At 44.9% G+C, this 23,989-nt stretch overlaps 8 non-coding genes and 1 pseudogene across 8 annotated transcripts; all 9 read left to right on the forward strand.

The window, feature by feature from the left end:
* Window positions 1-1,217: 1,217 nt before the first annotated feature.
* LOC130312873 (U2 spliceosomal RNA) lies at window positions 1,218-1,408 on the forward strand. Its single transcript, XR_008860935.1, has one exon. It is a non-coding gene; the product is annotated as a U2 spliceosomal RNA (small nuclear RNA).
* Window positions 1,409-3,487: 2,079 nt separating this feature from the next.
* On the forward strand, window positions 3,488-3,678 carry LOC130312874 (U2 spliceosomal RNA). The gene has a single exon (XR_008860936.1). It is a non-coding gene; the product is annotated as a U2 spliceosomal RNA (small nuclear RNA).
* A 2,085-nt stretch (window positions 3,679-5,763) lies between these two features.
* On the forward strand, window positions 5,764-5,954 carry LOC130312875 (U2 spliceosomal RNA). Its single transcript, XR_008860937.1, has one exon. It is a non-coding gene; the product is annotated as a U2 spliceosomal RNA (small nuclear RNA).
* A 2,085-nt stretch (window positions 5,955-8,039) lies between these two features.
* Window positions 8,040-8,172, forward strand: LOC130312889 (U2 spliceosomal RNA; annotated as a pseudogene).
* Window positions 8,173-13,210: 5,038 nt separating this feature from the next.
* LOC130312888 (U2 spliceosomal RNA) lies at window positions 13,211-13,401 on the forward strand. The gene has a single exon (XR_008860949.1). It is a non-coding gene; the product is annotated as a U2 spliceosomal RNA (small nuclear RNA).
* Window positions 13,402-15,490: 2,089 nt separating this feature from the next.
* LOC130312876 (U2 spliceosomal RNA) lies at window positions 15,491-15,681 on the forward strand. Its single transcript, XR_008860938.1, has one exon. It is a non-coding gene; the product is annotated as a U2 spliceosomal RNA (small nuclear RNA).
* Window positions 15,682-17,768: 2,087 nt separating this feature from the next.
* LOC130312877 (U2 spliceosomal RNA) lies at window positions 17,769-17,959 on the forward strand. The gene has a single exon (XR_008860939.1). It is a non-coding gene; the product is annotated as a U2 spliceosomal RNA (small nuclear RNA).
* Window positions 17,960-20,050: 2,091 nt separating this feature from the next.
* LOC130312878 (U2 spliceosomal RNA) lies at window positions 20,051-20,241 on the forward strand. Its single transcript, XR_008860940.1, has one exon. It is a non-coding gene; the product is annotated as a U2 spliceosomal RNA (small nuclear RNA).
* Window positions 20,242-22,328: 2,087 nt separating this feature from the next.
* Window positions 22,329-22,519, forward strand: LOC130312879 (U2 spliceosomal RNA). Its single transcript, XR_008860941.1, has one exon. It is a non-coding gene; the product is annotated as a U2 spliceosomal RNA (small nuclear RNA).
* Window positions 22,520-23,989: the final 1,470 nt, after the last annotated feature.

A 23,989-nucleotide genomic window follows, 5' to 3' on the forward strand; every position in this document is an offset into this window, starting at 1 on the left:
AAAGTCGCAGAAATGTCACACATATTTGGCCTGCAACTTTCTGTGCGACAAATTCAGACAGGAAAAATCAGTATAAATCCTTAGAAAATTATCCCCCAGTGTCTCCATCTGCTGGCGGTATTGAATAAGCATTGCTGCACTGATGGGGTATGCATTAGACGAAAAAAAAGAAGAAAAAGAAGAATAATACGCCCAGAAAAGAGGCGAAAAGGAGAAAAACGTAAAAAAACGTGAAAAAAAAGTAAGAGGAAGAGAAGGGAAAAAAAGGTGGAAATGGGTTTAAAAGTGATTTCGGCGGAGAAATATATATATATATATATATATATATATATATATATATATATACGCGCACACACACACATATATATAAACGTATTCTCCGTTGAGATATTGCAGCCGCTGCTGTGTCCAGGCCCAGGAGCCTTAGCACTGTGCTGTGATGTCACTCAATACCACTGACATCACTAGGTGTAAACAACATCTCTCCTTTGCTGTGTATGTGACTATGGAGCTGTTTGGTGATGTCGTCTATTATGGCCTTCATAGAAGCAACAGGAGATTGTTGCATCCATCTAGAACCCTCAGAACTACAGTGCTATGATGTCACTCACTTCCACAGGCCTTGCAGAGTGTAAACAACAACAACCCAGCTTTGTCGTGTATGTAACCATAGGGATTGTGATGTCACCTAGAACCTTCACAGCAGCGACAGCTTTATGAGGAGCATCAGCACTGCTCTGCCTGAGCAGAACCATCACCGCCATAGGTTGTCAAATAACCCGGATTTAACCCACACAGGTAAGTCCAATGGGGTGCAGGCATGTCCTCTATGCTTACAGCTTCCCGTGGGTGTTGGTTTGATACCGTTTGGGGACAGCCAAGGAGGCATCTGCAGGCAACAAAGGTAGGTGTGTGCTTGTGTGTGTGTTTCCTATGCAGATCCTAAGCCCAGTGTCACATGCAAGTAGGAGGAGTAAGAAGGGTTCCTGGCAAATCCGGGTTATGGATTGCATTTAAAAAGGCCCCGTGGGAGTGCAATGGGCCCCTGTCTTGCTGCTTAGCAATAATGGTATGGGTTTAGGTTCTGCTGTGTGTACTGGTGGTTGACTGCCCCCCAGCCCAGAGTGTGCATGGAAAATTGTCTGGCAGCCTCCCTGACAGCAAGCAGTGATAGTGCCCATGAAGGGGACCTTGTTGGGCCCGCCCCTTTCACGGTTATCGCTTCTCGGCCTTTTGGCTAAGATCAAGTGTAGTATCTGTTCTTATCAGTTTAATATCTGATACGTCCCCTATCTGGGGACCATATATTAAATGGATTTTTGAGAACGGGGGCCGATTTCGAAGCTTGCTTCCGTCGCCCTATGCATTGACCCGATATGGCAGTATCTTCGGGTACAGTGCACCACCCCCTTACAGGGTTAAAAAGAAAGATTCCTACTTTCATTGCTACCTGCTTGCTGGCTAGCCAGCTAGCCAGCCCTGTGGGCCTTGCTGCTGCTGCTGCTGCTGCTGCAGCCAAAAAACAAAAGGTGGTGCTGCTGCTGCTTCTGCTGCTTCTGCTTGTGTCTGGCCGCTGTTGGAGCGTCCAGGCACAGGACTTCTGCTGCTGCTGACTAAATGGCCTCCTTAATTGGATCATTTGAGTAGCCAGCACACCTGTGCAGGTAGGGCATGACATGATAGGCAGCTGCCTTGATAGCGGGTGGGTGCTGAATGTTCCTAATTGACAAAATAAGATTAATGCTTATGAAGAAATATAAAATCTCATCCCTTCCCCAATATCGCGCCACACCCCTACCCCTTAATTCCCTGGTTGAACTTGATGGACATATGTCTTTTTTCGACCGTACTAACTATGTAACTATGTAACATAACATGGGGGGGTCTCCTGGCTGTTCACACAGGTGTGTCATTGCTGTACATTGACCATGCATTGCTTCTGTGGTATTGCAAAGGCAAAGACAAATGCTTCCAGCCATCCATTGCACTAATGGATTGGTCATCAGCTGGCTGTCTATGTCCCGCATCAATATAGACCAAAGTACAGAGGGTTAGGCTATGCTATAGTGCACCTACCTGATGCATCAGAAGGTGCGAGGCCCTTGCTAAATTCTGTGCACAGACTTTGAGATCTATGCTTTAGACTGTATCTAAACCTGCTCCAACATGGACTGACATTCTGGCCTACTTTCAGCCGATGCGACTTGTCTGTCGCTGAACAGTCGCTTTTTATGTATTCAGCACCTATGTATAATGTTGTAAAAATGCTCTAGAAGCTAAAGTCGCAGAAATGTCACACATATTTGGCCTGCAACTTTCTGTGCGACAAATTCAGACAGGAAAAATCAGTATAAATCCTTAGAAAATTATCCCCCAGTGTCTCCATCTGCTGGCGGTATTGAATAAGCATTGCTGCACTGATGGGGTATGCATTAGACGAAAAAAAAGAAGAAAAAGAAGAATAATACGCCCAGAAAAGAGGCGAAAAGGAGAAAAACGTAAAAAAACGTGAAAAAAAAGTAAGAGGAAGAGAAGGGAAAAAAAGGTGGAAATGGGTTTAAAAGTGATTTCGGCGGAGAAATATATATATATATATATATATATATATATATATACGCGCACACACACACATATATATAAACGTATTCTCCGTTGAGATATTGCAGCCGCTGCTGTGTCCAGGCCCAGGAGCCTTAGCACTGTGCTGTGATGTCACTCAATACCACTGACATCACTAGGTGTAAACAACATCTCTCCTTTGCTGTGTATGTGACTATGGAGCTGTTTGGTGATGTCGTCTATTATGGCCTTCATAGAAGCAACAGGAGATTGTTGCATCCATCTAGAACCCTCAGAACTACAGTGCTATGATGTCACTCACTTCCACAGGCCTTGCAGAGTGTAAACAACAACAACCCAGCTTTGTCGTGTATGTAACCATAGGGATTGTGATGTCACCTAGAACCTTCACAGCAGCGACAGCTTTATGAGGAGCATCAGCACTGCTCTGCCTGAGCAGAACCATCACCGCCATAGGTTGTCAAATAACCCGGATTTAACCCACACAGGTAAGTCCAATGGGGTGCAGGCATGTCCTCTATGCTTACAGCTTCCCGTGGGTGTTGGTTTGATACCGTTTGGGGACAGCCAAGGAGGCATCTGCAGGCAACAAAGGTAGGTGTGTGCTTGTGTGTGTGTTTCCTATGCAGATCCTAAGCCCAGTGTCACATGCAAGTAGGAGGAGTAAGAAGGGTTCCTGGCAAATCCGGGTTATGGATTGCATTTAAAAAGGCCCCGTGGGAGTGCAATGGGCCCCTGTCTTGCTGCTTAGCAATAATGGTATGGGTTTAGGTTCTGCTGTGTGTACTGGTGGTTGACTGCCCCCCAGCCCAGAGTGTGCATGGAAAATTGTCTGGCAGCCTCCCTGACAGCAAGCAGTGATAGTGCCCATGAAGGGGACCTTGTTGGGCCCGCCCCTTTCACGGTTATCGCTTCTCGGCCTTTTGGCTAAGATCAAGTGTAGTATCTGTTCTTATCAGTTTAATATCTGATACGTCCCCTATCTGGGGACCATATATTAAATGGATTTTTGAGAACGGGGGCCGATTTCGAAGCTTGCTTCCGTCGCCCTATGCATTGACCCGATATGGCAGTATCTTCGGGTACAGTGCACCACCCCCTTACAGGGTTAAAAAGAAAGATTCCTACTTTCATTGCTACCTGCTTGCTGGCTAGCCAGCTAGCCAGCCCTGTGGGCCTTGCTGCTGCTGCTGCTGCTGCTGCAGCCAAAAAACAAAAGGTGGTGCTGCTGCTGCTTCTGCTGCTTCTGCTTGTGTCTGGCCGCTGTTGGAGCGTCCAGGCACAGGACTTCTGCTGCTGCTGACTAAATGGCCTCCTTAATTGGATCATTTGAGTAGCCAGCACACCTGTGCAGGTAGGGCATGACATGATAGGCAGCTGCCTTGATAGCGGGTGGGTGCTGAATGTTCCTAATTGACAAAATAAGATTAATGCTTATGAAGAAATATAAAATCTCATCCCTTCCCCAATATCGCGCCACACCCCTACCCCTTAATTCCCTGGTTGAACTTGATGGACATATGTCTTTTTTCGACCGTACTAACTATGTAACTATGTAACATAACATGGGGGGGTCTCCTGGCTGTTCACACAGGTGTGTCATTGCTGTACATTGACCATGCATTGCTTCTGTGGTATTGCAAAGGCAAAGACAAATGCTTCCAGCCATCCATTGCACTAATGGATTGGTCATCAGCTGGCTGTCTATGTCCCGCATCAATATAGACCAAAGTACAGAGGGTTAGGCTATGCTATAGTGCACCTACCTGATGCATCAGAAGGTGCGAGGCCCTTGCTAAATTCTGTGCACAGACTTTGAGATCTATGCTTTAGACTGTATCTAAACCTGCTCCAACATGGACTGACATTCTGGCCTACTTTCAGCCGATGCGACTTGTCTGTCGCTGAACAGTCGCTTTTTATGTATTCAGCACCTATGTATAATGTTGTAAAAATGCTCTAGAAGCTAAAGTCGCAGAAATGTCACACATATTTGGCCTGCAACTTTCTGTGCGACAAATTCAGACAGGAAAAATCAGTATAAATCCTTAGAAAATTATCCCCCAGTGTCTCCATCTGCTGGCGGTATTGAATAAGCATTGCTGCACTGATGGGGTATGCATTAGACGAAAAAAAAGAAGAAAAAGAAGAATAATACGCCCAGAAAAGAGGCGAAAAGGAGAAAAACGTAAAAAAACGTGAAAAAAAAGTAAGAGGAAGAGAAGGGAAAAAAAGGTGGAAATGGGTTTAAAAGTGATTTCGGCGGAGAAATATATATATATATATATATATATATATATATATATATATACGCGCACACACACACATATATATAAACGTATTCTCCGTTGAGATATTGCAGCCGCTGCTGTGTCCAGGCCCAGGAGCCTTAGCACTGTGCTGTGATGTCACTCAATACCACTGACATCACTAGGTGTAAACAACATCTCTCCTTTGCTGTGTATGTGACTATGGAGCTGTTTGGTGATGTCGTCTATTATGGCCTTCATAGAAGCAACAGGAGATTGTTGCATCCATCTAGAACCCTCAGAACTACAGTGCTATGATGTCACTCACTTCCACAGGCCTTGCAGAGTGTAAACAACAACAACCCAGCTTTGTCGTGTATGTAACCATAGGGATTGTGATGTCACCTAGAACCTTCACAGCAGCGACAGCTTTATGAGGAGCATCAGCACTGCTCTGCCTGAGCAGAACCATCACCGCCATAGGTTGTCAAATAACCCGGATTTAACCCACACAGGTAAGTCCAATGGGGTGCAGGCATGTCCTCTATGCTTACAGCTTCCCGTGGGTGTTGGTTTGATACCGTTTGGGGACAGCCAAGGAGGCATCTGCAGGCAACAAAGGTAGGTGTGTGCTTGTGTGTGTGTTTCCTATGCAGATCCTAAGCCCAGTGTCACATGCAAGTAGGAGGAGTAAGAAGGGTTCCTGGCAAATCCGGGTTATGGATTGCATTTAAAAAGGCCCCGTGGGAGTGCAATGGGCCCCTGTCTTGCTGCTTAGCAATAATGGTATGGGTTTAGGTTCTGCTGTGTGTACTGGTGGTTGACTGCCCCCCAGCCCAGAGTGTGCATGGAAAATTGTCTGGCAGCCTCCCTGACAGCAAGCAGTGATAGTGCCCATGAAGGGGACCTTGTTGGGCCCGCCCCTTTCACGGTTATCGCTTCTCGGCCTTTTGGCTAAGATCAAGTGTAGTATCTGTTCTTATCAGTTTAATATCTGATACGTCCCCTATCTGGGGACCATATATTAAATGGATTTTTGAGAACGGGGGCCGATTTCGAAGCTTGCTTCCGTCGCCCTATGCATTGACCCGATATGGCAGTATCTTCGGGTACAGTGCACCACCCCCTTACAGGGTTAAAAAGAAAGATTCCTACTTTCATTGCTACCTGCTTGCTGGCTAGCCAGCTAGCCAGCCCTGTGGGCCTTGCTGCTGCTGCTGCTGCTGCTGCAGCCAAAAAACAAAAGGTGGTGCTGCTGCTGCTTCTGCTGCTTCTGCTTGTGTCTGGCCGCTGTTGGAGCGTCCAGGCACAGGACTTCTGCTGCTGCTGACTAAATGGCCTCCTTAATTGGATCATTTGAGTAGCCAGCACACCTGTGCAGGTAGGGCATGACATGATAGGCAGCTGCCTTGATAGCGGGTGGGTGCTGAATGTTCCTAATTGACAAAATAAGATTAATGCTTATGAAGAAATATAAAATCTCATCCCTTCCCCAATATCGCGCCACACCCCTACCCCTTAATTCCCTGGTTGAACTTGATGGACATATGTCTTTTTTCGACCGTACTAACTATGTAACTATGTAACATAACATGGGGGGGTCTCCTGGCTGTTCACACAGGTGTGTCATTGCTGTACATTGACCATGCATTGCTTCTGTGGTATTGCAAAGGCAAAGACAAATGCTTCCAGCCATCCATTGCACTAATGGATTGGTCATCAGCTGGCTGTCTATGTCCCGCATCAATATAGACCAAAGTACAGAGGGTTAGGCTATGCTATAGTGCACCTACCTGATGCATCAGAAGGTGCGAGGCCCTTGCTAAATTCTGTGCACAGACTTTGAGATCTATGCTTTAGACTGTATCTAAACCTGCTCCAACATGGACTGACATTCTGGCCTACTTTCAGCCGATGCGACTTGTCTGTCGCTGAACAGTCGCTTTTTATGTATTCAGCACCTATGTATAATGTTGTAAAAATGCTCTAGAAGCTAAAGTCGCAGAAATGTCACACATATTTGGCCTGCAACTTTCTGTGCGACAAATTCAGACAGGAAAAATCAGTATAAATCCTTAGAAAATTATCCCCCAGTGTCTCCATCTGCTGGCGGTATTGAATAAGCATTGCTGCACTGATGGGGTATGCATTAGACGAAAAAAAAGAAGAAAAAGAAGAATAATACGCCCAGAAAAGAGGCGAAAAGGAGAAAAACGTAAAAAAACGTGAAAAAAAAGTAAGAGGAAGAGAAGGGAAAAAAAGGTGGAAATGGGTTTAAAAGTGATTTCGGCGGAGAAATATATATATATATATATATATATATATATATATATATATACGCGCACACACACACATATATATAAACGTATTCTCCGTTGAGATATTGCAGCCGCTGCTGTGTCCAGGCCCAGGAGCCTTAGCACTGTGCTGTGATGTCACTCAATACCACTGACATCACTAGGTGTAAACAACATCTCTCCTTTGCTGTGTATGTGACTATGGAGCTGTTTGGTGATGTCGTCTATTATGGCCTTCATAGAAGCAACAGGAGATTGTTGCATCCATCTAGAACCCTCAGAACTACAGTGCTATGATGTCACTCACTTCCACAGGCCTTGCAGAGTGTAAACAACAACAACCCAGCTTTGTCGTGTATGTAACCATAGGGATTGTGATGTCACCTAGAACCTTCACAGCAGCGACAGCTTTATGAGGAGCATCAGCACTGCTCTGCCTGAGCAGAACCATCACCGCCATAGGTTGTCAAATAACCCGGATTTAACCCACACAGGTAAGTCCAATGGGGTGCAGGCATGTCCTCTATGCTTACAGCTTCCCGTGGGTGTTGGTTTGATACCGTTTGGGGACAGCCAAGGAGGCATCTGCAGGCAACAAAGGTAGGTGTGTGCTTGTGTGTGTGTTTCCTATGCAGATCCTAAGCCCAGTGTCACATGCAAGTAGGAGGAGTAAGAAGGGTTCCTGGCAAATCCGGGTTATGGATTGCATTTAAAAAGGCCCCGTGGGAGTGCAATGGGCCCCTGTCTTGCTGCTTAGCAATAATGGTATGGGTTTAGGTTCTGCTGTGTGTACTGGTGGTTGACTGCCCCCCAGCCCAGAGTGTGCATGGAAAATTGTCTGGCAGCCTCCCTGACAGCAAGCAGTGATAGTGCCCATGAAGGGGACCTTGTTGGGCCCGCCCCTTTCACGGTTATCGCTTCTCGGCCTTTTGGCTAAGATCAAGTGTAGTAATACAGGAGATCTGGTCAGAAGGTACTCGGGTACCCCTCTCCTCGGCCTTGTGGGATCGCCCAGGTTTATTGCCTGGGCTTCACCCACTTGTTGCTATTGGGGAGAGGGCCTAGTCCCAGGGTAACGAGTAGCGATCGCCTCTCAAGACCTTCGGGTGGAGAGAGGTTAGAACCATGGATGATGATCCGGATCCAGGTTCTGTGCCGGCATACGCAAGGATCAAAAACACCGTGAGAGTCATTCTCACGGATGATACCAAAAGGGCGGACGATTTGAAATTCGTAGTAGAGGACGTGCTCGGAGGAGTTTTCGGAATACAGAAGGGCGAGATATTGGCAATCCAGGACTACCCGAAGCGTAAAATTTTTGATGTGACGTTCACACAAAATGGCATCCACAGAGATTTTGTTACCAGAGCTGCTGCGAGTAAAGACAAAAAGCTTCAGGGTGTCCGGATTATTGAGCACGTTCTAGACGATATTAAGCTGGTGGTAGTAAAGATGTATTCCCCTTTCGCCAACCTACACGATGTTGAGTTGTTTTTACAAGTCTATTTTAGTAAGGTTGAGTGCAGAGGAAAAATCATGAACAGCTGTGGCATCTGGACATCTAAGTGGAGATTTCAGGTTACATGCAAAAAAGATGACAGATTGCCAGGGGGAATACAACTACCACCAGCTCGTTTTAAAATAAATAATATGTGTGGCGACCTCTTTTATGCGGGGATGCCAAGCTACTGCAGGAAGTGTCACAGATATGGACACACAAAAGAAAACTGTGAAAGTACATGCAAAAAATGTGGTAGCACACAGCACGAGACAGAGAAATGCACAAGAGGAGGGAGGTGCAATTTCTGTCAACAATTCGGTCACCTTTTCTCCTCTTGTCCCCACAGACATAGGACGGAGCAGCAGTGGCAACCCTGGAGGCAGCAAGGACAGCAACCGGGACACCAGCCGAGGCAAGCAGAGCCAGTGATTACCCCCCCACAAGAGGTAAGCGGTGAGATGGAGAAGGAGAAAGACCCCCCTCAGGCAAAAGGAGGGGACCCTAAAGAGCAGAGGATGGCCAAAAAACGTGCAAGTGGTGAAAAAACTGGCCCCCAGGAGCATGCTGGGTTAAGAGAGGAGCGGACGGCGGCCGAATCCGCTCCTCAGCAACCTCTGGCTCAGGGTCCCCCTGAGAGCGATGATCCGGGTGGAGAGGTGAAGGTTAAAAGGCGGAGGGGCTCCAGAAGACTCTATTCGGAGGCGGTCCAGGGGGAGCCGATGGAAGTACCTGCGGATGCAGGGAACCCAAGTGACGTTCCTCCACAGGTCCCCATAGGGGATACCCCCCCTCCTCCCTGCCAGGAGGAGGTTTCAGGGGTGACCGTCTCTGAGGTACCAGAGACGGAACTAAGTGAACACCCGACCCCTATGGAGGGGCAAGAGGTGGAAGAACCCAATGAGTCTGGAGCCCTGATTGCCAGGATGCCCGAGAACAACTATGCCTCAATCATGATGGAGGAGGGGGGTCGGCTGAGTGATGGTGCCTCCTCTCCTGCTTCCTCTATGCGTACAGTTGAGTCAGATTTTGGGGGGTATGAGGCTTCGGAGGGGGAATCAGAGGTGTAAGACGTTTTCTTGTACATTCCCATGGCTGAGTTGTCCGGTCTGTCCTTGAACGTGAGAAGTGTGAGCGCCAGAGTAAGAAGGGTTGCCCTATTTAATTACTTGTCGGTTTTTGCTGCTTCCGTCCTTTTCCTGCAGGAATGTGGCATCCCGCACAGATTAAATTATAAAGAATATGAAGATGATTGGGTGCACGGTCCATCAGTCTGGTCTGGATCAAATGAGTCCAGATCAGCAGGGGTCGCCATACTTTTTAAAGGGAACGTTTTAATTGAGAGTTTTAACGAAATTTTACCAGGCAGAATTTTATTGGTCAGCGCTTTTATTAATGGTATTAAATGGCAGTTTTTAAATTTTTATGGTTCTCCTGATAAGAATGAAAGAATAAAAATGTTGGAGATTTTACCCCTTTTTATTAACAATTCTAGTCCTCTTGTTTTATCAGGTGATTTTAATTGTATTTTAAGGGGAGAACGCCGTTTTTCGAACGCAGTGAGTAGGAACTATGATAAGACGTCTTTTATGTTAAAAAACTTGATTTTAGATTTTAATCTCACTGATGTTTTTAAAAAATTTAATTTTAACGTACCAGAGGAAGACGGTGTTACCTGGAGCAATGCAAGCTGTAGCTCCAGGATAGATTTTATTTTTTGTTCTTATCAAGTACTGCCTTTTAACTGTGATCTTTTTACCAATGTTTTTTCTGACCATAAATTATTGTATTTTAAAGTTAAAAGTGATTTTAAAAGGAGAACTGGTAGGAATGCCTGGAAGTTAAACGTGTCCCTTTTAGAAGATCCGCAGGTTTTATCAGATTTTATCACCTTTTACAAGGAATGCAGACGAGTAAAAGACCCCAACACTCCCACCAGTATCTGGTGGGAAAAAATGAAACTAAAAATAAAAGAATTTTTTATCCGTGTTGGGGTTAGGAAAGCTAAAGAAAAACGTGAATTTTATAATATCCTAAATACTCGTCTGCAAACCCTGTACAAATTCAGAGCACATGGGATGGAGGTGGAGAAGGAGGTACATGATCTTAAAAAAGAAATAACTAAGTGCCTGGAGCAGAAAGGAAAAGAAATTATCTTTAGGTCTCGAATACAGCATCTTGAGGAAAACGAGACCTGCTCCAGGTATTTTTTTAAGAAAATACATGAAAATAGAAGGTTAATAGAAAACATTGAAGGAGTGAATGATGTACAGGGTATTTTAAAAAAGGTGCAAGAGTTTTATGCGGATCTTTTTAATGTAAAACACATTGATGAATGTTTTATGAATGACTCGTTAAAGGAGATCACCAATTTTTTAGATCCTGTCTCACAGTCTTTTTTATTGCAGAATATTTCAGAGCAGGAGATTTTAGAGACCGTCAAGAGTTTTAAAACAGGTAAAGTGCCTGGGCCGGATGGTATACCCATTGAATTTTATGTTACTTTTTATGGTATTTTAAAAGAAGATTTGTTCTCCCTTTTTACGGAAGTCTTTAAGTCTAAAATCCTCCCAGGCTCATGGAAGAAGGGTGATGTCTCCCTGCTATTCAAAAAGGGAGACCGGTCGGAACTCAAAAACTGGAGACCAATCACCCTTCTGAACTGCGACTATAAAATAATGGCGAAACTGTGTGCTAACCGCTTAAAGAACGTAATCCATAAAATAATTCATACAAACCAAGTCTGTGGGGTGACTGGGAGGAGTTTATGGGAGAACCTAAACCTTTTAAAGGATGTAATTAGCGACACCAAATTAAGAAAAGGAAAGCTGGCGGTTTTATCCATAGATTTTGAAAAAGCTTTCGACAGGGTGTCACATTTTTATCTTTTTAAGGTTTTAGAGAAAATGGGTATACCTGATGGCTTTTTATTGTCTCTTAGAGCTTTTTATGATAACTGTACTAGTAAAATTTTAGTAAATGGTTTTAAGACACAGGGCGTGATTTTAAATTCCGGAGTGAAGCAGGGGTGTCCCTTGTCCCCACTACTCTTCATTTGCGCAATAGAGCCTCTTTTATGTACAATACGAAAGGATAAGCAGATCCATGGAGTCCCCCTGCCAGGAGGAGGGGGACTAGAGGCGAAGGTAGTGGGGTACATGGACGATGTTGCGGTGTTTTGCAGGGACACCCCATCGCTTCAGAAGACGCTAAAACAGATTCAATATTTTAATTGTGCCTCCGGTTTTAAAGTCAATTTTAACAAAAGTAACATTTTAAACATAGGCGGAATGCCTTTGTATGATGTGCCCGTCCCTGTGTCTGAGTCGGTGCAGATTTTAGGTGTCTCCTTTGACGAGTCTAATAATGGTTTTAATAGCTGGGACTTGGTGGCTCAAAAAATAAATAAGAAAATATGTATGTGGAACATGCGAGAACTTACAATGGAAGGGAAGGTTTTAGTTACAAAAATGGTGCTTTTACCTATTTTATTGTATTTAAGTCTGGTTTTCCCACCCCCCGAAATGGTTCTAAAGAAAATAACAAAAGCTTGTTTTACTTTCTTTTGGAGTTCTAAGAGCGAAAAATTAAAGAGACAAATTGTGATAAAACCGAACTCCAGGGGCGGTAAGGATTTTCCAGATTTTAAAGCTTTCCTTTTAATAAAGTTTTTTAGCATGTGTTTTACTACTGTTTTTAAAGATAGCTACTGGTCTTATTTTGTTCGTTTTAATACTGGTTATTTTATGCGGAGGAACGGCTGGTTTTCTACAGTTTTAAGTTGCCCTTATTCTTTGAATTTACCCCCTCAATACATGATTTTAGGAAAAATTTTAAACTTATATAATTTTAAAGGTAAAAGTGTTCAGGATCTGTGCAATAGCAAAAAACTACTAAAGGAAATAAAAGAAACCAGTACCGTGACTCCCATCAAAAATTTTAACGAACAGAAGTGTATACAGATTTGGAAGATGTTGAGTATTAATTATCTTTTTAATTCACAGAAGGACCTGGCCTGGAGCTGCGCACACGAGTGTCTTCCATGCCGGGCATTCCAGCACCGAAGAGGATTATCCAACTCTGCAACCTGCCCGAGGGAGGGATGCCGACAAGAGGAGACCGTGCACCATCTAATATGGACTTGTTTTTACTCGCAGAAAATATGGACAAAGATACTCCCTCTGGCAAAAAGGATAACTGGACTAAAAGACTTAAATATTGCAGTGGTTTTTTATGGTTGCCTGGAATGCCCAACACGGACTAAAGAGACTATTGCATGGAAGATCATAAACTGTGTGAAGGCAGCTCTGTGGAAGGCCAGGAATATTTTATTGTTCAAGCATGAGGTTTTATCTGTGAAGGACATTTTATCTATCTGTTTTTATGAAATGTACCAGTACTATCTTTTAGACAAGAAGAGATTTCCACTTTTATCTAGAAAATGGTTTTTAAAAGAATGGAATTCTATCTTGTAAAGCCACCAAGTGCCCATTTTATGTTTTAATATGTTGTAAATATGTTATTTATATGTAACTGTATTTATTGGCATATTTGCACAACTTTGTTAACATTATTTAATTTTTAATAAAGTTGGCCCCGTAAGGGTAGTCAAGTTAAAAAAAAATCTGTTCTTATCAGTTTAATATCTGATACGTCCCCTATCTGGGGACCATATATTAAATGGATTTTTGAGAACGGGGGCCGATTTCGAAGCTTGCTTCCGTCGCCCTATGCATTGACCCGATATGGCAGTATCTTCGGGTACAGTGCACCACCCCCTTACAGGGTTAAAAAGAAAGATTCCTACTTTCATTGCTACCTGCTTGCTGGCTAGCCAGCTAGCCAGCCCTGTGGGCCTTGCTGCTGCTGCTGCTGCTGCAGCCAAAAAACAAAAGGTGGTGCTGCTGCTGCTTCTGCTGCTTCTGCTTGTGTCTGGCCGCTGTTGGAGCGTCCAGGCACAGGACTTCTGCTGCTGCTGACTAAATGGCCTCCTTAATTGGATCATTTGAGTAGCCAGCACACCTGTGCAGGTAGGGCATGACATGATAGGCAGCTGCCTTGATAGCGGGTGGGTGCTGAATGTTCCTAATTGACAAAATAAGATTAATGCTTATGAAGAAATATAAAATCTCATCCCTTCCCCAATATCGCGCCACACCCCTACCCCTTAATTCCCTGGTTGAACTTGATGGACATATGTCTTTTTTCGACCGTACTAACTATGTAACTATGTAACATAACATGGGGGGGTCTCCTGGCTGTTCACACAGGTGTGTCATTGCTGTACATTGACCATGCATTGCTTCTGTGGTATTGCAAAGGCAAAGACAAATGCTTCCAGCCATCCATTGCACTAATGGATTGGTCATCAGCTGGCTGTCTATGTCCCGCATCAATATAGACCAAAGTACAGAGGGTTAGGCTATGCTATAGTGCACCTACCTGATGCATCAGAAGGTGCGAGGCCCTTGCTAAATTCTGTGCACAGACTTTGAGATCTATGCTTTAGACTGTATCTAAACCTGCTCCAACATGGACTGACATTCTGGCCTACTTTCAGCCGATGCGACTTGTCTGTCGCTGAACAGTCGCTTTTTATGTATTCAGCACCTATGTATAATGTTGTAAAAATGCTCTAGAAGCTAAAGTCGCAGAAATGTCACACATATTTGGCCTGCAACTTTCTGTGCGACAAATTCAGACAGGAAAAATCAGTATAAATCCTTAGAAAATTATCCCCCAGTGTCTCCATCTGCTGGCGGTATTGAATAAGCATTGCTGCACTGATGGGGTATGCATTAGACGAAAAAAAAGAAGAAAAAGAAGAATAATACGCCCAGAAAAGAGGCGAAAAGGAGAAAAACGTAAAAAAACGTGAAAAAAAAGTAAGAGGAAGAGAAGGGAAAAAAAGGTGGAAATGGGTTTAAAAGTGATTTCGGCGGAGAATATATATATATATATATATATATATATATATATATATATATATATATACGCGCACACACACACATATATATAAACGTATTCTCCGTTGAGATATTGCAGCCGCTGCTGTGTCCAGGCCCAGGAGCCTTAGCACTGTGCTGTGATGTCACTCAATACCACTGACATCACTAGGTGTAAACAACATCTCTCCTTTGCTGTGTATGTGACTATGGAGCTGTTTGGTGATGTCGTCTATTATGGCCTTCATAGAAGCAACAGGAGATTGTTGCATCCATCTAGAACCCTCAGAACTACAGTGCTATGATGTCACTCACTTCCACAGGCCTTGCAGAGTGTAAACAACAACAACCCAGCTTTGTCGTGTATGTAACCATAGGGATTGTGATGTCACCTAGAACCTTCACAGCAGCGACAGCTTTATGAGGAGCATCAGCACTGCTCTGCCTGAGCAGAACCATCACCGCCATAGGTTGTCAAATAACCCGGATTTAACCCACACAGGTAAGTCCAATGGGGTGCAGGCATGTCCTCTATGCTTACAGCTTCCCGTGGGTGTTGGTTTGATACCGTTTGGGGACAGCCAAGGAGGCATCTGCAGGCAACAAAGGTAGGTGTGTGCTTGTGTGTGTGTTTCCTATGCAGATCCTAAGCCCAGTGTCACATGCAAGTAGGAGGAGTAAGAAGGGTTCCTGGCAAATCCGGGTTATGGATTGCATTTAAAAAGGCCCCGTGGGAGTGCAATGGGCCCCTGTCTTGCTGCTTAGCAATAATGGTATGGGTTTAGGTTCTGCTGTGTGTACTGGTGGTTGACTGCCCCCCAGCCCAGAGTGTGCATGGAAAATTGTCTGGCAGCCTCCCTGACAGCAAGCAGTGATAGTGCCCATGAAGGGGACCTTGTTGGGCCCGCCCCTTTCACGGTTATCGCTTCTCGGCCTTTTGGCTAAGATCAAGTGTAGTATCTGTTCTTATCAGTTTAATATCTGATACGTCCCCTATCTGGGGACCATATATTAAATGGATTTTTGAGAACGGGGGCCGATTTCGAAGCTTGCTTCCGTCGCCCTATGCATTGACCCGATATGGCAGTATCTTCGGGTACAGTGCACCACCCCCTTACAGGGTTAAAAAGAAAGATTCCTACTTTCATTGCTACCTGCTTGCTGGCTAGCCAGCTAGCCAGCCCTGTGGGCCTTGCTGCTGCTGCTGCTGCTGCTGCAGCCAAAAAACAAAAGGTGGTGCTGCTGCTGCTTCTGCTGCTTCTGCTTGTGTCTGGCCGCTGTTGGAGCGTCCAGGCACAGGACTTCTGCTGCTGCTGACTAAATGGCCTCCTTAATTGGATCATTTGAGTAGCCAGCACACCTGTGCAGGTAGGGCATGACATGATAGGCAGCTGCCTTGATAGCGGGTGGGTGCTGAATGTTCCTAATTGACAAAATAAGATTAATGCTTATGAAGAAATATAAAATCTCATCCCTTCCCCAATATCGCGCCACACCCCTACCCCTTAATTCCCTGGTTGAACTTGATGGACATATGTCTTTTTTCGACCGTACTAACTATGTAACTATGTAACATAACATGGGGGGGTCTCCTGGCTGTTCACACAGGTGTGTCATTGCTGTACATTGACCATGCATTGCTTCTGTGGTATTGCAAAGGCAAAGACAAATGCTTCCAGCCATCCATTGCACTAATGGATTGGTCATCAGCTGGCTGTCTATGTCCCGCATCAATATAGACCAAAGTACAGAGGGTTAGGCTATGCTATAGTGCACCTACCTGATGCATCAGAAGGTGCGAGGCCCTTGCTAAATTCTGTGCACAGACTTTGAGATCTATGCTTTAGACTGTATCTAAACCTGCTCCAACATGGACTGACATTCTGGCCTACTTTCAGCCGATGCGACTTGTCTGTCGCTGAACAGTCGCTTTTTATGTATTCAGCACCTATGTATAATGTTGTAAAAATGCTCTAGAAGCTAAAGTCGCAGAAATGTCACACATATTTGGCCTGCAACTTTCTGTGCGACAAATTCAGACAGGAAAAATCAGTATAAATCCTTAGAAAATTATCCCCCAGTGTCTCCATCTGCTGGCGGTATTGAATAAGCATTGCTGCACTGATGGGGTATGCATTAGACGAAAAAAAAGAAGAAAAAGAAGAATAATACGCCCAGAAAAGAGGCGAAAAGGAGAAAAACGTAAAAAAACGTGAAAAAAAAGTAAGAGGAAGAGAAGGGAAAAAAAGGTGGAAATGGGTTTAAAAGTGATTTCGGCGGAGAAATATATATATATATATATATATATATATATATATATATATATACGCGCACACACACACATATATATAAACGTATTCTCCGTTGAGATATTGCAGCCGCTGCTGTGTCCAGGCCCAGGAGCCTTAGCACTGTGCTGTGATGTCACTCAATACCACTGGCATCACTAGGTGTAAACAACATCTCTCCTTTGCTGTGTATGTGACTATGGAGCTGTTTGGTGATGTCGTCTATTATGGCCTTCATAGAAGCAACAGGAGATTGTTGCATCCATCTAGAACCCTCAGAACTACAGTGCTATGATGTCACTCACTTCCACAGGCCTTGCAGAGTGTAAACAACAACAACCCAGCTTTGTCGTGTATGTAACCATAGGGATTGTGATGTCACCTAGAACCTTCACAGCAGCGACAGCTTTATGAGGAGCATCAGCACTGCTCTGCCTGAGCAGAACCATCACCGCCATAGGTTGTCAAATAACCCGGATTTAACCCACACAGGTAAGTCCAATGGGGTGCAGGCATGTCCTCTATGCTTACAGCTTCCCGTGGGTGTTGGTTTGATACCGTTTGGGGACAGCCAAGGAGGCATCTGCAGGCAACAAAGGTAGGTGTGTGCTTGTGTGTGTGTTTCCTATGCAGATCCTAAGCCCAGTGTCACATGCAAGTAGGAGGAGTAAGAAGGGTTCCTGGCAAATCCGGGTTATGGATTGCATTTAAAAAGGCCCCGTGGGAGTGCAATGGGCCCCTGTCTTGCTGCTTAGCAATAATGGTATGGGTTTAGGTTCTGCTGTGTGTACTGGTGGTTGACTGCCCCCCAGCCCAGAGTGTGCATGGAAAATTGTCTGGCAGCCTCCCTGACAGCAAGCAGTGATAGTGCCCATGAAGGGGACCTTGTTGGGCCCGCCCCTTTCACGGTTATCGCTTCTCGGCCTTTTGGCTAAGATCAAGTGTAGTATCTGTTCTTATCAGTTTAATATCTGATACGTCCCCTATCTGGGGACCATATATTAAATGGATTTTTGAGAACGGGGGCCGATTTCGAAGCTTGCTTCCGTCGCCCTATGCATTGACCCGATATGGCAGTATCTTCGGGTACAGTGCACCACCCCCTTACAGGGTTAAAAAGAAAGATTCCTACTTTCATTGCTACCTGCTTGCTGGCTAGCCAGCTAGCCAGCCCTGTGGGCCTTGCTGCTGCTGCTGCTGCTGCTGCAGCCAAAAAACAAAAGGTGGTGCTGCTGCTGCTTCTGCTGCTTCTGCTTGTGTCTGGCCGCTGTTGGAGCGTCCAGGCACAGGACTTCTGCTGCTGCTGACTAAATGGCCTCCTTAATTGGATCATTTGAGTAGCCAGCACACCTGTGCAGGTAGGGCATGACATGATAGGCAGCTGCCTTGATAGCGGGTGGGTGCTGAATGTTCCTAATTGACAAAATAAGATTAATGCTTATGAAGAAATATAAAATCTCATCCCTTCCCCAATATCGCGCCACACCCCTACCCCTTAATTCCCTGGTTGAACTTGATGGACATATGTCTTTTTTCGACCGTACTAACTATGTAACTATGTAACATAACATGGGGGGGTCTCCTGGCTGTTCACACAGGTGTGTCATTGCTGTACATTGACCATGCATTGCTTCTGTGGTATTGCAAAGGCAAAGACAAATGCTTCCAGCCATCCATTGCACTAATGGATTGGTCATCAGCTGGCTGTCTATGTCCCGCATCAATATAGACCAAAGTACAGAGGGTTAGGCTATGCTATAGTGCACCTACCTGATGCATCAGAAGGTGCGAGGCCCTTGCTAAATTCTGTGCACAGACTTTGAGATCTATGCTTTAGACTGTATCTAAACCTGCTCCAACATGGACTGACATTCTGGCCTACTTTCAGCCGATGCGACTTGTCTGTCGCTGAACAGTCGCTTTTTATGTATTCAGCACCTATGTATAATGTTGTAAAAATGCTCTAGAAGCTAAAGTCGCAGAAATGTCACACATATTTGGCCTGCAACTTTCTGTGCGACAAATTCAGACAGGAAAAATCAGTATAAATCCTTAGAAAATTATCCCCCAGTGTCTCCATCTGCTGGCGGTATTGAATAAGCATTGCTGCACTGATGGGGTATGCATTAGACGAAAAAAAAGAAGAAAAAGAAGAATAATACGCCCAGAAAAGAGGCGAAAAGGAGAAAAACGTAAAAAAACGTGAAAAAAAAGTAAGAGGAAGAGAAGGGAAAAAAAGGTGGAAATGGGTTTAAAAGTGATTTCGGCGGAGAAATATATATATATATATATATATATATATATATATATATATATATATACGCGCACACACACACATATATATAAACGTATTCTCCGTTGAGATATTGCAGCCGCTGCTGTGTCCAGGCCCAGGAGCCTTAGCACTGTGCTGTGATGTCACTCAATACCACTGACATCACTAGGTGTAAACAACATCTCTCCTTTGCTGTGTATGTGACTATGGAGCTGTTTGGTGATGTCGTCTATTATGGCCTTCATAGAAGCAACAGGAGATTGTTGCATCCATCTAGAACCCTCAGAACTACAGTGCTATGATGTCACTCACTTCCACAGGCCTTGCAGAGTGTAAACAACAACAACCCAGCTTTGTCGTGTATGTAACCATAGGGATTGTGATGTCACCTAGAACCTTCACAGCAGCGACAGCTTTATGAGGAGCATCAGCACTGCTCTGCCTGAGCAGAACCATCACCGCCATAGGTTGTCAAATAACCCGGATTTAACCCACACAGGTAAGTCCAATGGGGTGCAGGCATGTCCTCTATGCTTACAGCTTCCCGTGGGTGTTGGTTTGATACCGTTTGGGGACAGCCAAGGAGGCATCTGCAGGCAACAAAGGTAGGTGTGTGCTTGTGTGTGTGTTTCCTATGCAGATCCTAAGCCCAGTGTCACATGCAAGTAGGAGGAGTAAGAAGGGTTCCTGGCAAATCCGGGTTATGGATTGCATTTAAAAAGGCCCCGTGGGAGTGCAATGGGCCCCTGTCTTGCTGCTTAGCAATAATGGTATGGGTTTAGGTTCTGCTGTGTGTACTGGTGGTTGACTGCCCCCCAGCCCAGAGTGTGCATGGAAAATTGTCTGGCAGCCTCCCTGACAGCAAGCAGTGATAGTGCCCATGAAGGGGACCTTGTTGGGCCCGCCCCTTTCACGGTTATCGCTTCTCGGCCTTTTGGCTAAGATCAAGTGTAGTATCTGTTCTTATCAGTTTAATATCTGATACGTCCCCTATCTGGGGACCATATATTAAATGGATTTTTGAGAACGGGGGCCGATTTCGAAGCTTGCTTCCGTCGCCCTATGCATTGACCCGATATGGCAGTATCTTCGGGTACAGTGCACCACCCCCTTACAGGGTTAAAAAGAAAGATTCCTACTTTCATTGCTACCTGCTTGCTGGCTAGCCAGCTAGCCAGCCCTGTGGGCCTTGCTGCTGCTGCTGCTGCTGCTGCAGCCAAAAAACAAAAGGTGGTGCTGCTGCTGCTTCTGCTGCTTCTGCTTGTGTCTGGCCGCTGTTGGAGCGTCCAGGCACAGGACTTCTGCTGCTGCTGACTAAATGGCCTCCTTAATTGGATCATTTGAGTAGCCAGCACACCTGTGCAGGTAGGGCATGACATGATAGGCAGCTGCCTTGATAGCGGGTGGGTGCTGAATGTTCCTAATTGACAAAATAAGATTAATGCTTATGAAGAAATATAAAATCTCATCCCTTCCCCAATATCGCGCCACACCCCTACCCCTTAATTCCCTGGTTGAACTTGATGGACATATGTCTTTTTTCGACCGTACTAACTATGTAACTATGTAACATAACATGGGGGGGTCTCCTGGCTGTTCACACAGGTGTGTCATTGCTGTACATTGACCATGCATTGCTTCTGTGGTATTGCAAAGGCAAAGACAAATGCTTCCAGCCATCCATTGCACTAATGGATTGGTCATCAGCTGGCTGTCTATGTCCCGCATCAATATAGACCAAAGTACAGAGGGTTAGGCTATGCTATAGTGCACCTACCTGATGCATCAGAAGGTGCGAGGCCCTTGCTAAATTCTGTGCACAGACTTTGAGATCTATGCTTTAGACTGTATCTAAACCTGCTCCAACATGGACTGACATTCTGGCCTACTTTCAGCCGATGCGACTTGTCTGTCGCTGAACAGTCGCTTTTTATGTATTCAGCACCTATGTATAATGTTGTAAAAATGCTCTAGAAGCTAAAGTCGCAGAAATGTCACACATATTTGGCCTGCAACTTTCTGTGCGACAAATTCAGACAGGAAAAATCAGTATAAATCCTTAGAAAATTATCCCCCAGTGTCTCCATCTGCTGGCGGTATTGAATAAGCATTGCTGCACTGATGGGGTATGCATTAGACGAAAAAAAAGAAGAAAAAGAAGAATAATACGCCCAGAAAAGAGGCGAAAAGGAGAAAAACGTAAAAAAACGTGAAAAAAAAGTAAGAGGAAGAGAAGGGAAAAAAAGGTGGAAATGGGTTTAAAAGTGATTTCGGCGGAGAAATATATATATATATATATATATATATATATATATATATATATACGCGCACACACACACATATATATAAACGTATTCTCCGTTGAGATATTGCAGCCGCTGCTGTGTCCAGGCCCAGGAGCCTTAGCACTGTGCTGTGATGTCACTCAATACCACTGGCATCACTAGGTGTAAACAACATCTCTCCTTTGCTGTGTATGTGACTATGGAGCTGTTTGGTGATGTCGTCTATTATGGCCTTCATAGAAGCAACAGGAGATTGTTGCATCCATCTAGAACCCTCAGAACTACAGTGCTATGATGTCACTCACTTCCACAGGCCTTGCAGAGTGTAAACAACAACAACCCAGCTTTGTCGTGTATGTAACCATAGGGATTGTGATGTCACCTAGAACCTTCACAGCAGCGACAGCTTTATGAGGAGCATCAGCACTGCTCTGCCTGAGCAGAACCATCACCGCCATAGGTTGTCAAATAACCCGGATTTAACCCACACAGGTAAGTCCAATGGGGTGCAGGCATGTCCTCTATGCTTACAGCTTCCCGTGGGTGTTGGTTTGATACCGTTTGGGGACAGCCAAGGAGGCATCTGCAGGCAACAAAGGTAGGTGTGTGCTTGTGTGTGTGTTTCCTATGCAGATCCTAAGCCCAGTGTCACATGCAAGTAGGAGGAGTAAGAAGGGTTCCTGGCAAATCCGGGTTATGGATTGCATTTAAAAAGGCCCCGTGGGAGTGCAATGGGCCCCTGTCTTGCTGCTTAGCAATAATGGTATGGGTTTAGGTTCTGCTGTGTGTACTGGTGGTTGACTGCCCCCCAGCCCAGAGTGTGCATGGAAAATTGTCTGGCAGCCTCCCTGACAGCAAGCAGTGATAGTGCCCATGAAGGGGACCTTGTTGGGCCCGCCCCTTTCACGGTTATCGCTTCTCGGCCTTTTGGCTAAGATCAAGTGTAGTATCTGTTCTTATCAGTTTAATATCTGATACGTCCCCTATCTGGGGACCATATATTAAATGGATTTTTGAGAACGGGGGCCGATTTCGAAGCTTGCTTCCGTCGCCCTATGCATTGACCCGATATGGCAGTATCTTCGGGTACAGTGCACCACCCCCTTACAGGGTTAAAAAGAAAGATTCCTACTTTCATTGCTACCTGCTTGCTGGCTAGCCAGCTAGCCAGCCCTGTGGGCCTTGCTGCTGCTGCTGCTGCTGCTGCAGCCAAAAAACAAAAGGTGGTGCTGCTGCTGCTTCTGCTGCTTCTGCTTGTGTCTGGCCGCTGTTGGAGCGTCCAGGCACAGGACTTCTGCTGCTGCTGACTAAATGGCCTCCTTAATTGGATCATTTGAGTAGCCAGCACACCTGTGCAGGTAGGGCATGACATGATAGGCAGCTGCCTTGATAGCGGGTGGGTGCTGAATGTTCCTAATTGACAAAATAAGATTAATGCTTATGAAGAAATATAAAATCTCATCCCTTCCCCAATATCGCGCCACACCCCTACCCCTTAATTCCCTGGTTGAACTTGATGGACATATGTCTTTTTTCGACCGTACTAACTATGTAACTATGTAACATAACATGGGGGGGTCTCCTGGCTGTTCACACAGGTGTGTCATTGCTGTACATTGACCATGCATTGCTTCTGTGGTATTGCAAAGGCAAAGACAAATGCTTCCAGCCATCCATTGCACTAATGGATTGGTCATCAGCTGGCTGTCTATGTCCCGCATCAATATAGACCAAAGTACAGAGGGTTAGGCTATGCTATAGTGCACCTACCTGATGCATCAGAAGGTGCGAGGCCCTTGCTAAATTCTGTGCACAGACTTTGAGATCTATGCTTTAGACTGTATCTAAACCTGCTCCAACATGGACTGACATTCTGGCCTACTTTCAGCCGATGCGACTTGTCTGTCGCTGAACAGTCGCTTTTTATGTATTCAGCACCTATGTATAATGTTGTAAAAATGCTCTAGAAGCTAAAGTCGCAGAAATGTCACACATATTTGGCCTGCAACTTTCTGTGCGACAAATTCAGACAGGAAAAATCAGTATAAATCCTTAGAAAATTATCCCCCAGTGTCTCCATCTGCTGGCGGTATTGAATAAGCATTGCTGCACTGATGGGGTATGCATTAGACGAAAAAAAAGAAGAAAAAGAAGAATAATACGCCCAGAAAAGAGGCGAAAAGGAGAAAAACGTAAAAAAACGTGAAAAAAAAGTAAGAGGAAGAGAAGGGAAAAAAAGGTGGAAATGGGTTTAAAAGTGATTTCGGCGGAGAAATATATATATATATATATATATATATATATATATATATATATATACGCGCACACACACACATATATATAAACGTATTCTCCGTTGAGATATTGCAGCCGCTGCTGTGTCCAGGCCCAGGAGCCTTAGCACTGTGCTGTGATGTCACTCAATACCACTGACATCACTAGGTGTAAACAACATCTCTCCTTTGCTGTGTATGTGACTATGGAGCTGTTTGGTGATGTCGTCTATTATGGCCTTCATAGAAGCAACAGGAGATTGTTGCATCCATCTAGAACCCTCAGAACTACAGTGCTA

This window comes from Hyla sarda, unplaced genomic scaffold (assembly GCF_029499605.1).
Source record: "Hyla sarda isolate aHylSar1 unplaced genomic scaffold, aHylSar1.hap1 scaffold_1735, whole genome shotgun sequence".
Taxonomy (NCBI): domain Eukaryota; kingdom Metazoa; phylum Chordata; class Amphibia; order Anura; family Hylidae; genus Hyla; species Hyla sarda.